This window comes from Rhea pennata, chromosome 2, assembly GCF_028389875.1.
Source record: "Rhea pennata isolate bPtePen1 chromosome 2, bPtePen1.pri, whole genome shotgun sequence".
Lineage (NCBI taxonomy): Eukaryota > Metazoa > Chordata > Aves > Rheiformes > Rheidae > Rhea > Rhea pennata.
In genome coordinates this window covers 35,114,378-35,130,553 of record NC_084664.1, presented here as the reverse complement: position 1 = coordinate 35,130,553, position 16,176 = coordinate 35,114,378, and the positions used below count along the sequence as shown (strand labels likewise).

At 37.7% G+C, this 16,176-nt stretch overlaps 1 long non-coding RNA gene across 1 annotated transcript; it reads right to left on the bottom strand.

Annotated features, from left to right (window-relative positions):
- Nucleotides 1–1,476: 1,476 nt before the first annotated feature.
- Nucleotides 1,477–6,503, bottom strand: LOC134136916 (uncharacterized). The gene is made up of 4 exons (XR_009957576.1): nt 6,447–6,503; nt 5,989–6,026; nt 4,145–4,283; nt 1,477–2,607 (listed from the first exon to the last, which is right to left on the bottom strand). It is a non-coding gene; the product is annotated as an uncharacterized LOC134136916 (long non-coding RNA).
- Nucleotides 6,504–16,176: the final 9,673 nt, after the last annotated feature.

Sequence of the window (16,176 nt, the reverse complement as noted above, 5' to 3'; positions counted from 1 at the left end):
TCAGATTGAATTGTAGATAGAAATAGCACGTTTCAGGACAATATTACATTATCAGTCAACTGAAAGTGAACACTGGGCATCTTCAGAAACAGAAGTTTATATCACTTCTCTCCTACTTCCCTCTCTCCCCCCGTCAAAAACAAACAGACTGGAGGTGGCAGGAGGAAGGCAGCAGCACTCTTGTATCCACTACATCTAGTGCTTTTCTAAGAGAAGCAACAAGCCCTGCTAGTACTTCAAATCCTTATTTCAATGGTTTAATAGCCACTAATATAGTTTCTAAAGCCAGTTTATTTGGGGACTACAACTTTATACTTAAAATGATTTCCTAGACACAGGTAGCTGCAATACAGTTTTCATAAAATACTTTTTCAGTGGTGCAAGTGTATTACACTGAACAGCAATTTTATACCAGTCAAACATTTAACCCCTTCATTTCCTTTCACTGAATAAACATTTTGTAACTTGATTTCATGTTGTTTCTTAAAACGTCAGTACAGAGTTCTGTTCAGAAAAGCATGTAGGAACTTTAAAGATGATACTATTTTTCATGATACTTAAAATTAAGCACATGTTTAAAATTACATTGCTGAAGCAGGTCCAAGCTACAGACAGATCAATTACATCTTCACATCACTGTCTCAACTCAGCTTCTTTGAGAGAAATCTTCATTAGTATATGAACTCCAGTCACACTAGGCTCTCATTAGGCTCAAAATGAGATTGCCAAATGCCAAAACTGACTACAATAACTAAAATTATACAATTCAGGGAGACCGTCATCCTAGGAGCTCATAGTTTTAGAGCTTAGTACAGCTAAAGATACTTTGCTATATTCATGCTGAGTCTTATTTACTCTTCTTTGTGTGGGAGTAATTTATAAACAAAACCCAGAAAAACAACCCAAATAAACAAGGAGGGAACCAATAAGGAAAATAGCTATGAGAGTCTGTTCTTGTGTAAGTAGTTACACACTCCAGGTTTATTTTTAGAATTCAGTTTGGCTTGCTTTGACAGTAAAGCCACAAATAGCTCCAGAGCAGCCTCAGCATACCTGTTGCCTTGCAATTATCACTTGACTGCAATATGTAAGCAAGCTGGCAAAATAAAGGCTAAAAGAGTAGCTAGGAAGTGCAGCACAGTGCTTCAGTTTCCATTTTAAATGGCATCCTTCTTTTAAGATCTAAGATATCAGGCCGTTACAAAAGTGTTCTTTTGGCCCTTTGGCTCTTCCGCGCTCAACCTCCTCCTTCCAAACCTACCTCTGAGCACTGCTAGTTGTTTCATCCTGCTTTCAGTACAACCTTTATTTCCCCCGTAAGACTCGGAGATCTTTAGTCTCTCCTATACACAGCCTCCATCCTTCCCCAAGGAGCAGAAGTCCTTGGCACTTCAGCTCTGGAAAGTGTGTTCAGCTCAGCATCTTATAGGTAAGCCACTGAAGAGTCTCCCCTCCCTCCCCCCCCCCCCCCAAAAAAAAAAAAAGTCTTCCCATGGAAATTTGGAAGCAAGAGGCCTCCTATGACACAGGGGATTCTCCAGCAGTGCAGCCCTTCACAACTTCACCTGCTGAGTTTTCTCCAACTGTCTTGTTCATCCAGAACATGCTTTAGAACAGTTGACTACTCCTTAGAGACTTGTAAAGGAGATATTATATTAACAAGGAGTTTAATTGGCTTAATAAAGGAAGTCATGCTTTCCTAACTTAATAAACCCCTTGAAATTCCACATCCCAATAAACCTACGCTATGGTTTTGTTTTACTGTGGTAAGGAAAAGAAAAGCAAAAAAAAAATCCAAATCCAAAAAAAAGAGTTATGCTGTTAGATGTTAAGGAGTTTGGAGACTAGACTTCAATACTGGGGTTATAAATCAGACTTCTTGCATATATACTAAGCATGGTCTAAACTGATGTCAATCTCAACTTGTGGTTCTCATTTACTCTCCTTTTCCAAAGGCTTTACATCTTTTTCATTTTTAGATTTATAGCATAGATAACCAACGCATGGGGTTGGTAATCACAAGACATGTGCACTAAAAATTTTAACAAGTACTACTGATGGGGAAATTTTAGTTCCTCTCTGCAAAACTTGTTTTAAGTAAATAGCCACAGTGGTACTATAGACACTGTTTGTGACAGCCATTCTAGATGTTGGTTTGATGTTATGGAGATAAAAGGAGAAATAATCTTACTCTCATTTTAACAGAAATGCCTAAGCCAGGTGAATGCCTATACTAGCTTTCAAAAAAAAATAAAAAACCCCAGTTTCCTAAACAAATTCAGAAATAAACTGAACTTTGTTGCCAGCTTCCTCTTTTCTTTACGTTATTCATTTCACTCTCATTCTTTCTCTCTTCATTGCTAATCTTTAAAAACCCTGACCTTTCCAAAATGCCTAACAGATTTCAGATGTGCTCCTTCAAAGGAGAAAGATTTCATGCACAGCAACCTCAGATGGAAGCTCTGTCATAGGCTTCAATCAGAAGACAGATTTAATCCTTTGTCTTTCCTCCACAGTAGATGAGATGCAATGCAATTCCACCACTGCTTCTATTCACAGCTTTTGTCTCTCGGGACCAGGAGGGGACCATTATTTCCTCTGAAGCTGCTGAGATAATGACAAGCCTAAAATAACAATTCTACTACCAAAGTACATGAAAAAAAATCTTATTTTGTATCATTACCATCAGTATTTATACAGTTTCTGGAATACTTATCTTAATGCCATTCATTTATTTCTCTTGAAACAAAGTTTTCATAGAATTGCAGAAGTGAACTAAAACTGTTCTGTGAAGCCTGTTTGGCTGTCCTGGTCTTCAACTTTGATTTCCTACATCCCAACTATGCACAGTAACCACAACATTCTGGTCTCTTCCTCTATCCTGAATCTTTAACTGCAAGAGTTTACTCAGTTTTTAGGTTTTTAAACAAAGTTTTGTCAAAAAAAGATCCTAGCTAACAGCACTCAGGAACACATGCAACACTTAGAACCTCATTAGAGCAGCAAAGCACTTTTTACACTGGTGTATACTTTTTGTACAAAGTCTGAATCCACTCAGTTTAAACTTGATTTGAAGCTCTGTTTATGTTTTCTTATTTCAAAAGTAAGTCTCATCTATTTTAGAGTCCCTTAAATTATGTTCCCTCCCCCCCCCTTTAAAATATTCAGGTAGACTCAGCTACTCTTCAAAACGTACTCAATCTCCAGAACTTTTACAAAACAAAAGACAAAACATTTTCTATTCAACTCTAATCCTGAAAGTCTACTAACAGATGCAGTTAATAAAGCAAGAGTTTTTTTAAAGCAAGAGTTTGAATGCAATTTTACAAGGTATGTATACTAATGGAAATTGTACATATACAAACTGAATATAATTATCCTTTATTCTATTTAAAGTTATCATGCAAGTACTTTTTAAGTAGCTTATAACTCTTGTAAGACCAATTTAGAAGCTATATACAAATCTTTTTATTTAGGATTTCAGAGGTAGCATATTTCTTGATCCACCAGCACCAAGTTTCAAAAATGCTATCAGGAAAAAACAGTAGAAAATTTTAACTGCTCTCTCTCCTTCATTGCTTACTCTCTTCTCATTAGTTTACCTCATTTATCAGCTGTAAAAGCCTTTACTAATATGACTCTACAAACCATTTTTACATCATACAGTCTGCAAATTGTTGATTTGTGATGACTGCATATGCGCCTAACAGTCCATGTGGTAGCTTCTCTATTCAGCGCTCCTGAATGAGGTGGTTAGTCATTACCGCCCACAAGGGCAGTGGCTCATCACTCACCTTCACAGTGACATGAACGGGACAAGAGGTACAACATCTATCACTGCATCTACGATGGCTCTAGAGGCCTGATCACAAAGCACATATACTTCACACTGTAAACAAAACTAAGCCCCCTGCAACAACCCTTCTCTGATGAAGGAATAGAGAATGGAGCATCTGCATTTTTACTAGGATACCTCTTAATTTCATAGAAGTTGCTCTTCACTGGTTTTCTCTATCATGCCATTGAAGTCTGATCCTTGCCTTTGAGCAGGGGGGTTGGACTAGATGATCTCCAGAGGTCCCTTGCAACCTCACTGATTCTATGATTCTTTGTTGTTTTATTACAAATGTTTAGCCATAAATACCTCTTCTAGGAAAGCAACTGTATGTTCAAGTTGTGCTTAGGGAAGCATCTTGTACTGGAAATTTTTTGGAGTTCTCCATTCCCAGTCATCCTGTGGTCTTCATAATGCACAGAGCTTTGTGAATCAGCTCACGTGGCATCTAGAGGAAGAAAGATTCAACTCAACAATATCACTATTATACTACAAAGCAAACAATAAAACAAGGTGAGAAGAGCCTCAGCTAATTACTAGAGCTTTCCAACAACTGATTATCATAAAAGACCCCAGTAGGTTTTGGTGGGACTGAGTGGAGAAAGCAAGATACAAATACATAAATATGTGAGTCAAACCTGAAGAACATTTTCCCAGAATACACTTGCACGAAAAACACATGTATACATCCAAACCTTGGTTATCCTCTTAAATCTGCTTTTAAGCTTGCTTACAGATGCATAGTGACAATTTCCAAACCTCTGGGCTTAGGAATGTGACTATACAAAGTGTATTTTGAAAACTATCCCTGAATCCTCCATATTACCTTTCACAGGTGTCATTTTAATGAACATAATTACATTTAGTCATTTAGACTGCTCTGTCCAAAACAGAGTTCTTATCCTTCCCTCTGAAAGCAGATGAAGCCTATTTTGTAGCTAGTAAGTACTAGAATTAGAGCTACATTTCCAGATAACAGTGAGGCTGCATCTCAGAACATGCAAAAACTGCTACATATTCTCTAAGTTTTCAGCTGTGATATAGAACCAAGCTCTACTCAATACTATAGATACACATAAAACTTCTTAAGTTAGTGGGAGCTGAATGAGTGTTCCTGTCAAAATAATTTCACCCTAAAGCTTGGCATTCACATCCAGAAATAAACTGTTCAAGTTCTTGTTTGCCAGCACATGAAATACAATTTCATGACCTGGCACCTGTGCACATCACTATGAATTCCACAGCTTGCTCAGAAATGCAGAATCAGAGTTTTCAACTCAGCTAAGTATTTTTAGCTGCCTCGGGGGGGGGGGGGGGGGGGGGAAGTTAAAGATAACTGAGTGCAGGTTAAACTGCATGCAGGCTGCTATTATGCTGGCAACAGATTAGTTCACTCTGTAGCACCGACGAGTGCACATAACATTAAGTGACCCTTGCAGTTAAGTTGCAGCTCATGGTAGTGAGCTGCATGGGACCAAGACAGCTCCTTTGCAGAGCAGTCCTCCCCGCAGGGAGGGCCAGCAGGCTCCAGGCGATGGGAAAGCAGCAAATACCCTGGCCAGAGCATCAGCAGAACTGCACCAGCCGAAGGAGCAGAGGGAAGAAGGGGAGCTACACCGTGCACGGCAATGAAGTTCCCACAGGTTTTCCTGACTGAAACTACATCAGCAAAAGCAACTTGTTTGCCACAAAGTGTTTTAGCAAGGGCCAAATTAAACACCGTTGTCATATTCCCACTTCTCATCACAGAAGCCACAGAGCCAGAACAGCTAAGAGGAAATAAATGATTTCTGTCAAAATGGCCAGCACTGCCTTTGAAATCATACACTCAAGGGAGGCAGAAGATGCAGGAGGAGGAGGAGGAACAAGGATTTTGCCATTATAAAGTATTTTTACCTCTGAGTTGGTACCACCAAGCTATGTATTTTTTAAAAGTATTCAGCTAATTTGACAAGAGATACAGATGATACCCGAAAGTGATGTGAAGAGTAGCTATATGAACAGGTAGTTTTTCTTCCACCTGCTGGTCAAACCAAAATATTGTTTTTCTTCATCAGTCTTAAGTTTCGCCCGCCCTCTCCTCCCCCCCCAGCCAAGAACTTGTTGTTGCTGTTTTTGTCCGAAACCGCCTTTCGCCAGCCCGCGACACTCACCGCGTCCTCCGCTGCGCTCTTCGGGGCAACGCTCGGAGCTGAGAAATGAAAAACTGAGACGTGAAAAACTAAAAGAAAAACTCCCACTACTCACACTGGAGAAAAGAAAAAAACAAATAATAATAAAAAAAACCGCAGCAGCTTTCGGTGGGACGACACAGGCCCCAAAACAGCGCCCGAGCCCCGCCGCTACCGGGCCGCCCCTGCGGCGCGCAGACCCTCAGCGGTGGTGCCGCCGCCGCCGCCGCCGCCCCGCGCGTTGGTCCGGTCCGGTCCGGCCCGGCCCGGCCCGGCTCCTCTGCCGCCGCCGCCGCCCGCTCTGGGCGCTCGCCGCCCGCGACGCTTTATCCCGCTCGGGCGCCTCCAGCCCCCGCGCCGGCGGCGCCCCCGCGGCCCCAGCCAATGCCCCGCCGCCGGCCGGGCCCCGCCCGGCCCTCACCGAGCGCCCCGGCCCTCACCGAGCGCCCCGGCCCCCGGCCGTGGCGGCCCCGACCCCGCCCCGCCGCTCGGCGGCCCCCGGGCGCCACCTGCGCGCCGCGCCGCGGCGGGGGCGGAGGCGGGGGCGGCTCCTCCCGCCGCCTCAGCGGGCCGGGCCGGGCCGGGCCGGGGCGGCGCTGCCGCCTGCTCGCCGGAGTTGGCGTGCGGCGGGAGGACACGGCGTGTGACCTGCCCCTCGGTGCGGGAAGGCGGAGAGCGCGGCCGCTGGTGCTGGCGAACCCGCGGGTGTTTGAGAAAGACTTGCGTTATGTCAGCTGCAAGTAAAGTGAGTTTCATTTGGTCGCTGGTTCTCGGAGGTTTCCTCGGTTTGGCACTGAGGGACTGGTCGTTCCTCGCTGTCCCTTCGTGGTGGTCAGCCCGCTGTAGAGCATCTCTGCAGGTGGCTGCTCATCGCAGGAAAAGTTGGTTTTCCCCTTATGACTAACGCAACAACTTTTATCAAATATGTGCACGTTTGTGGCACGGGCAGCTAGAAGACATCTGTGGTCATAGGGGTTTTTGCAAAAAGTAGGTGTCATCTACGGGAAAAGAATGTCGGTTATAAGTTGAGCTCTACTAAACCTTGAAATCAGGCCCTGTAAGGGGGCAAAGGTACCATTGCACAGAGCCGAGTTGCAAGCTCTCCTGAAAGTGGAGCACGGATAGTGACTGCGATTTGCTGCCCACCAGACCTTTAGAGCTGGCGAGCCTTCTCGCTTGCTAGACCAAACTATAATGCTCCTTGATGGATTTCTCCCTGATTCTTCTGCAGTGCAGGGGATGTTCCATACAGTTCTTCCCACAGTTATTTTCTGTGAGCACCTTTGTCCTTCGCTTCTTAAAAAAGGGGCTTACTTCCTCTTCTACGTGGGCCTGACGTGTTTCAGCACTGTCACTAGGGCTTGGAGTTAGTCTCCAGTGCCATCCATCTGCTTTTCATACTTATTTGATCGGCATTGAGCACGTAAACAATTTCTAGAGTACAAGTCTGCATTTTCCACCTTTCTTAAGGGAACTGCAAGATAACTCTTTTCTTTCTACTTCTTTTGCTCTTGGAGGCATCAGTCTGTACGATATAGCTCCTCCTTGCCAGGCTTGATCTACTTTTCCTTTCCAGTATCATAGAGCAGCAGAGAAAATAGCTGTCCTGGTGTCCAGGCTGTCCAGAAACCTCTTGCTCCCTGAGGAGCAAGGCTTTTCTGAGGACAAACCAATCTGTTTCTGAGGTCACATGCAGTTTGCAAAATTTTAATGAACACTGTTGAAAAAGCCTTATCTATTTACCGTTTGCAGGCAAGTAATTTCCCCGTGTCCTTGGGGGGAAATCTAATAATTTGAGAAAGTGCAGTATTTTTTAAAGGAAACAAAATAATTCTACTATTAACCAAGGGATAAAAACCCCAAAGATTGACCCCAAGTAACTTCCTGACTTCTTCTGTAACCTTGGTGACTGACAGAAATTGTCTTCAAGTTTTATTTGCCTTATGCTTCAATAATAATCCTTTTTTCCTTTAAATCATCTTCTCCACAGTAGTTCAGTCTCGCAGTACGATTCAGCAATGGTTTGGTTGAAAACCTCAGCCTGAGTTAACTATTGCCACTGTAGCATAATGAATTTAGGTACATTCAACAAGATACACAGTGTGGATATTTGAATCTATCATTTGGCCAAGCAATTAACAGAGTAATCTTGAATCCAAATCTTAAATCTTGATGCAAGGATGCAAGGTGAGAGTTGACTAGATGTACATGATCAGATATCAAGCTCTATGATTTCAGTGAAGTATTTGAATAGAATAATTTTTTGTTCTTTAAAATAAAAAACTGGCACCTTTCAAAAGAAAGTCATTTTCTGATCTTTTATTATAAATTCCTATTTGTCAAATCTCTGTGGAAAGCTTTGGGTAGCTAGGCTTCAACTGAAAGCCTAACTTTCCTGTCTACAGGACATTTTTTCTGTAGATCTTAAAGTAATATCTGAATTTACATTTCTTCAGAACCACAAAAAGATAATCCCAGATAATTCCTTCTCTGTTTCTGTGACACATTCTAAATCTGTTATCATTTTTCCTATAAATTTCACTTTTGATTTTCCTCAACATATTGCTGTTTAACAGGCAAGGTTGATTGAAATAAATATTTGTCTCAGCCAAGGATAATTAATTTTCTTCTGCAGGCACATGCAGAACTTGAAAGAATGCAAAAGATTTAAGTAGAAACAGGATTACATTTAGCATTTTTGTAGGCAACACCTGTTCACATAGTTGTTCATTACATACTCTATTGCTTTCCAGAGTAGTTGTCTCATGTATGCTTCTGGGTAATCGGCTACCATTGACTAATGAAATAACAATCTAATACGTACCAGAGTTCTTAAAAGACTAAAAATTTATATTCTAAGACTGATGCTAAAACAAATAGAAGACAGAGGCTGTTAAGTAGTCGTTAACTAAAGGAGGAACCAAGGTGCAGTCACTAATTATTACTGGCTAAATAGCAATAACATTACTAATCAGGATGGTTTCTAGCTGAGCCGCAATAAAAAGACAAGGCTACCCAAAGGTTTCGGTATTAGTTTCTTTTCACATATTCAATACTTAGGAAATTTATAAATACTAATGCGGAGGTATGAATTATGTTTAACGTGAAAGCCATATTGACCATAACATATCTGAATTGCATCATTTGATTTTTTTTTTTTTTTTGGTAGGTGGATGCTGAAAGACAGTGAAATCAGTTCAGCCCATATTTAAGAGGAAGAGCTTAAATGTACTGTTATTTCATGTATTAAGCTCTTACCATTTAAACCTGAGTATTTTTATTCCTACAAGGTTATCGCCTTGCTTTTTGAGTAGTTTCATGCTGTAATAAAAGAGGAGAAAAAAGCTAAGGGAAATTGAATTTTTTTCTTCTGTGTAGGTAGAAGAATCTTTCTGTTTGATGACAGCCTGTAAAAATTGATTGCCTATTTTAATGTAAACAAATAGTAACACATGTAGGATGATTGACATTTACTATGTCCATGCACACACCCACAGGTCTACTTTTAACTTATTCCACTGTAACTAAAATCCAGCAGTTTAAGGATGCATTTAGAAAAAGAAATGCTAATTAAATCTACTTTTTAAAGAACTTTTAGTACTAAGTCAAAGACTTCCGCTGCTAATCAGGACAGAAAGAATCTGCCTACAACATGTGTGTGACCAGGTTTGTTTCAAAGGCAGAAAAAAGGTCTATCTGCAAAGGAACAATCTTACCTATTCTCCATCTCCTTATAGCTCAGAATGGGAACTATCATTTTTCCTGCTGCCCTGTCATCATTTTAGATCTAATTCACGTTTGTCCCTGTTATTTTCTTTCGTCTTCTGTTTTATCGTGTATGCTTTTATTACCCCTTTTCTGCTGTCTTACCATCCCTCTCAGCCCACTGTCAATTATTGCTTCCTTCAATTCTGGCCCCCCTTTTTTTCCCTTTGCCAGCTTGTATTGAAAGTCCTTTGGAGTTAATTGGAAGTGATAGTGAAGTTTAATGGGAGCTGCCAACAACAAGCTAAAGTTTTGGGGAAAAAAAGCATACCAAGAAGCATACCAGAATCCTTTTTTTTGCTCTACCTTTTTTTTTTTTCCTGTAATCATCTTTTCTTTAATCATCAGCTTCTACCCCTGGCTATGCAAGTTTCACGTTGGGAAAGGACAAAAGAAGGTGATGAAAATCTGGCACTTCTAAGAGGTCAGATTTAAAATTATAAGCCAATAAGCTATTTCACTGGGATTGCTTTTTCTATTTTCCAATTATCTGTGTAACTTTATGTATTAGTTTCCTAAGTTTTTAAAACTGTAAATAGAGTAAGTGTAACTGTAAGATAGGAGTAAAGGATTGACTAAAAGGACTTGGAAAGAGGACAGAATGTTTTGCATTCATTGATGGACAAACAGAAAATTCTCTCACATAGTTGAAAGAGACTTCATCACTTATAAGCGATAAGTGACATTGATAAGTGACTTGCATCACTTATCAATCCTATTTATATAAAATCCACCAATGCATCATTTTTCAGTACACTACATTTTGTGATACACAATGTATATCGATTAGCAATAGTTTTAAAGTTAGTAAATTCAGCTTGAAAGTTATCAAGGGTGAAATTATCCACATCATAAATTCAGCTATATTTACTAAAAATATAAACATGTCCATTTCTACTTAGAGCTTGTTTATCTCATAAATCTGGGTTTTAGGTGTTTTAAAAAACTTTCAAAATTTTCACAAGTGTGTCAACACCAAAAGGTCAGCCAACTTTGAAACCAGTTCTTTGTGGAATTTGTCCTAAGACTTCCCTTTAAAATGTGCAAAAGTGACCCAAAGCTATACGTTAAACTTAAAACAGCTTGAAAATTAACACTGAGCAGAATTTCACATTAGTGGGACAGAAACATTTTGGAGATCATCCTATCTCCCGCTAATTTACACTCCATTTTAAACTGTACCCTTGACTATGCTTCCATAATGCATTAGGATGGAACAGAAACCTCATTCACTTCAGAATTACTTTCCAGAAAGAGTTCTTTCATATAAATATACTTTCATATAAATATATAGAAGGACTACTTCTTTTGGCCAGTTGTTACATTTGCCCGCAATGGCTTTAGCAAAAAGCAGGAGATTACCAAGCTATAAAGGTAAAGCACAACAAATTTGAGAATGCAATAAGGAAGACCTTTGTGTAATTTCCCTGTTTTTGAAGTTCCCATGCAAAGTGACCTCCTCCAACTGGAACATTTTGGTAGATTTTATTAGCTTTCTAAAATCCCATATGGCAACTAGTCTGTGATTGTTTTTTGTCCTTTTTTCTTTTTTAAAATTATAAAACATATCTGAAAGTATTATGAAAGCCAAGGCTGGGATTCCACATAGGGGAAAGATGCAAGAGAGAAAGTGAAAAATTGTAGAAATGCTGTACAACCAATTGCTAGTAGACACAAAGAAACTTCTGAACATTATGATCTCCAAAACAGAAAGGATTTCTTCCTAGGAGAAACTCTGAAGGTTGACAAGATCTTTGTACTCTTTTTATTTTTTAATGCAAGTCATATGTTTAAAAAATATTATAGGGAAAAAAATCATTAATGATGGTTCAAGGCTAGATATTTTCAAGACATGAAAGTATAACTGATAGGCAAAGCTTGGAACTTAGAAATTACGAACCTTACATTGAACACTGCTGTCAAAGATATGTCTATGTTCCTTGACCAGATCAATTTAGGAGAAGGTTATTTTTTGATCCTGATTTATTTAAAAATAAATAAATAAATGCAAAATCAGAAAAATACCTCAGCTAGTGGAATGATTTGAAAAATAATAATAATTAAACATTTCCCTGGAACAATTCCCAAGTATTAAAGCCTGTTAAAATCCTTTAGAAGTAAGCTGTAAATCTTACACTCCAAGTACTTCTGGAAAACATACATACATAGTTCTGTGTCAAAATTAAGAGCTTTTCAGCATTTCTGTTAATGGTAAATCACTTCTATTACGGAATGGGCACATGGAGCCACATCCCTCAGTCGCAGTGGTTAAGTATCTAGCTTAGCTGAAGAAAGTGCCTTTAGCCACATTCGTATCAAGTGATTACATCACCAGTCTATAGCTGTAGGTAATAACTTCTAGCAATTATTATAGGGAAGCAGTTCTGCTATAAAATGCATCCTGCTGTACTCTCCCCTAGAAAGTTATTCTAGCAAGCAAGGACAGCATATGCTAGCTGTAGGTCTCCATGGTAGTTCCATCAACATTGACAAATCTCAGGATATTGGGAAGTGATGGAAATAGTTTGGGGAAAAGGAAACGGAGTTGAAACAGGGACAGAGAAAGTATAAGGAAAGTGAAGGTATCAGCAAGAAGCTGAATAGGAATTGTAAATAAATATGAATTTGTATAGAAAAGAACTGGTATTTGCTACCTAAATATGATTTGGTACGTAAAAAATCATTTCATAAAATTGAAGTGCATTCAGTAGCACTGCTGTAAAGTTGGAGAAAAAATTACTACATTTGGGATTTATATTTGATAGAGTAGAATGATCACTTAAATGACTAATATACATACTCATCCTTAATGTCCTCATGTTAAATTTTGTTACATTTTCTGATATTGTACCACAATGATGGCAGCAAGGGTGAAGGATGAATCCCTTAACAATAATTTAGAAGCTGTTCAAAAGAAAACAATTAGTTTTAAAATGATTCAAAACAAAAATGTCAGTGCCACAATACTAAAGCAGCAGCCAATAGAGACATACTAGTTGGTCAGAGGCACTTACTTTGAATTATTATGTATTTTGACTTCAGTTAATAAGTCTGTCTGACATTAGAATCATTACATTCAAATAGAGGTTAATGAGACTTAAAATTAAACAGGCATTTAATCAAACATACAATAAAGATAATTGATTTTAGGTCTCAATTAGAAAACAGGAAAGATGATTCTTTCTTGCAGTACAAGACTAGAAGTCACAAATTTTTAATTCCTTCTTAGGAGCTTGACAGAAGAAGTAAGTGGTCTTTCTGATATTTATTTCACAAAGAAAAACCCATTATGTGTTGAAGTCAGTACTTTCAGCTTTCTTTTGAAATTAGTTCATTTTTTTTCTAATCACTTCCTGTCTGCAAAGTTATGACACTTCTCTTAGATGTAATTCTAAATCATTTTCTTTGTTTCTCTATTTTTCCCTATTCCTTTACCTTAGCAAAGTTTTTCCTTCAGTTACTCACCTGCAATTTTCTTTGATAAAAATGTGCACGTTTAGAAATAACTGTAACTTCCATTCCCAAGAGCTGAACAAACCCAACAGAATTCATGCTGAGCTAGAATCTGCTGTTTTAATTCCCTGTTGGGAGTCTGCCAGTTGGGAAATGCTGACCAGCAAGTACAGGTCTTAATTACACAAATCCAGAAGCTGCTGCCAACCTTTCCCCATTGAGAAGCATTTGCTTTCTAGTGTTCTTCTTGATGAACAGATTATCATTCAAACATAATTTATTGCTGCTTTATAATATAAGTAATTAAATGAAGAAACCTTTTAAACTCAAGGGAATTTTAATAGGTTACTTGCAAAATGTTATTGCAGGCAACAACTTGTACATGATTTTAGTTCCAAACCCACCAAAAATTATACAAATCAGCATTGTAAAAGTGTCAACTTAATGCCTTACAGGCTTTGCTGGCAGAGTTAGTTTCTAAATTCTACACATGGGGAAATGTTACTTGTTCTTTTTTTTTCTTTTCCTTTTTTTTTAGAAAAATTTACAAGTGAAATATTACTACAAAACTTTTTATAAGGAATTTTTGCAAAACATTTACATTTTTACCATCAACTATTTTTCTGTTTCAAAATCATTATGTAGATTTAATACCCTATGCTGCACATCAATTCTTGCAGGATGACAATTCAGTGACATGCATTAAAAAAAAACACCACAAGGCATTAAAATGAAGACTTAAATACAAATATTGTTGCAATAAAACAGTTATAAAATTGAAAAATAGGACCTAAACATCATGCTTACCTAACTTTGACAAATTAACTTTTTCTCCTAGATTACGCACTTTTATTACTGCTCTCATGAAAAAACGTGATAAATAATGACTTAACACCAATTTCTAATGTAATCGGCAACACATACACAAACCTAACCAAAGAAAGCATATTTTAAGAAAAAAACTATTCTAACACTGGAGTTCTACCATGGTAAATACACTTTGCACTGATAATTACAATAAAGCAAAATTTTTAACGGTGGCAAAGGGAATGAACAGTGAAATGCCATTAAACAAGATACTACTGCACATCTGTGCCCTATTACTTACAACAGCTATATCCCACTGAGTCAAATAAAGGACATTGAAATTTACGATCCTTTTAAGACAGAAAAGTGGATTCAGAATGGTAAGCAGAACAGACTGTCAAAATGTTTCTAATTCCAGCGGTAAAATGTGCACCTGCTAACACAAGTTAATGTACTTTAGATGCTATGAAGCCAACTAGATTTAGATTTTGATACATCTATAATAGGGATTCATTGCAGATTAAAAATGACTTCAGTTTCCCATTTGCATACATAAGTATGCATGAAAAAATTATATATGAAATGGTTGTGCAGAATGCTCATAACTTCAGTTTACAAAAATTGTTAACTTCTAGGAAACATGGTAATAATATTAGGAAAGATTTTCTTTGCATAAAGAAATTTATAGCACTGATTGTGAAGCATAATGATAAAATATATATTTGACGTTTCATTTCCTATATAATAAAATTAACAGTTAATACTACCTAATGTTCATCTGTATTAAATGTAACATCTAATTGATTCTGATGTTTTAAATCCAGATACATCAGTTAAGAGTACTTTAAATAAAATATACAAAATAATGTACAAAACCCAACTAAAATTTAAAGACTCTGTTACAAGTCTACAAAAGCTTTAAGAAACTTGAAATTTATAACCACAGTGTAAAATTGTTTTTCTTTAATCTCAAAGCTTTTTATGTAAACTGAAAGTATAAAATACCTTCAGTTTAGTATTTTGCTACAAAGGGCTGGCCTAAAGTGTACACAGTGTAAACAATGATTGGTATTTCTCTTGCTTCAAAAATACACAAAACACCACAAGATTGATAAAGTATTCAGATGAGAAGTATATGTTTCGGGAGGGAATGCAGAAGGTATGTGTTATGTGTTTCAAACCAACAGTTACCAAACACATTCTTCCTTTTACAATTTGCAGGGAAAAAAAAAACTTCTTGCACTGTACTTCCTTTAGTTACGTCAAAAATATTTTGGTGTATAATTAAAAAAAATGGTCATGAGAGTTATTACCAAATAACTACATTTGTAAAAGAATAATTCAAACTCCTGAGTATGAAATATTTGGCCATCTTTCCTCCTTGTAAGCACTGGAGTTTTTACATACAAATGCACATTTTTTTTTGTTTTGTTTTCTCATTTCCTCTATATTCCTTTTAAACTGACACATCTGAAAATGTAACCAAATCTTTCAAGTCAACCTAGGTAATAGAGATAGTTATATTCCTCTTTCCCCAGTTTGTTTTGTGGTTTGAGGCTCAGTGTAAGATTTCATAGGTGACACATATTTATTACCAGCCCACATATTATCCTTGGAGAGGGAATAAAGACAGTAATATTTAGGGGAAAGGAGAGAACATTTTACTTACAATTCCTTTTTTGGTTAAAATGTGATAATTAATTCTTTTCTTTGGCTATTAAGTCAAAGCATAAAGAACTCAGCACATTAACCACAATATAACAACTAGTATTTACAGGAATAAGAAACTGGAGAATGAGCTACAACACTCATGGAAACAATTCTCTGATTAATGTCCATGGATTCTAAATAAAAAAATTAAAACAATTACCTATTTAAGATTGAGTTTTTATGATTCACATTACCTACAAGTTAGAAATGGACCACTGGTGTTTTAAAATATAATGAAATGAAATACCAAAAAATGACAAGTTGTCATATTCATTTTCATCCTACATAAAGATACCATTATTTTTGTAAAATCTTATGTTAATTATCTTTCTACGCTTTAATCTTTCCTACTGTATACTCTAATTCTACATAAACTTAACTCTCCAAAGAAAGAGAGGGATTAGAACTCACTGATTGTCATTTATACACACTACT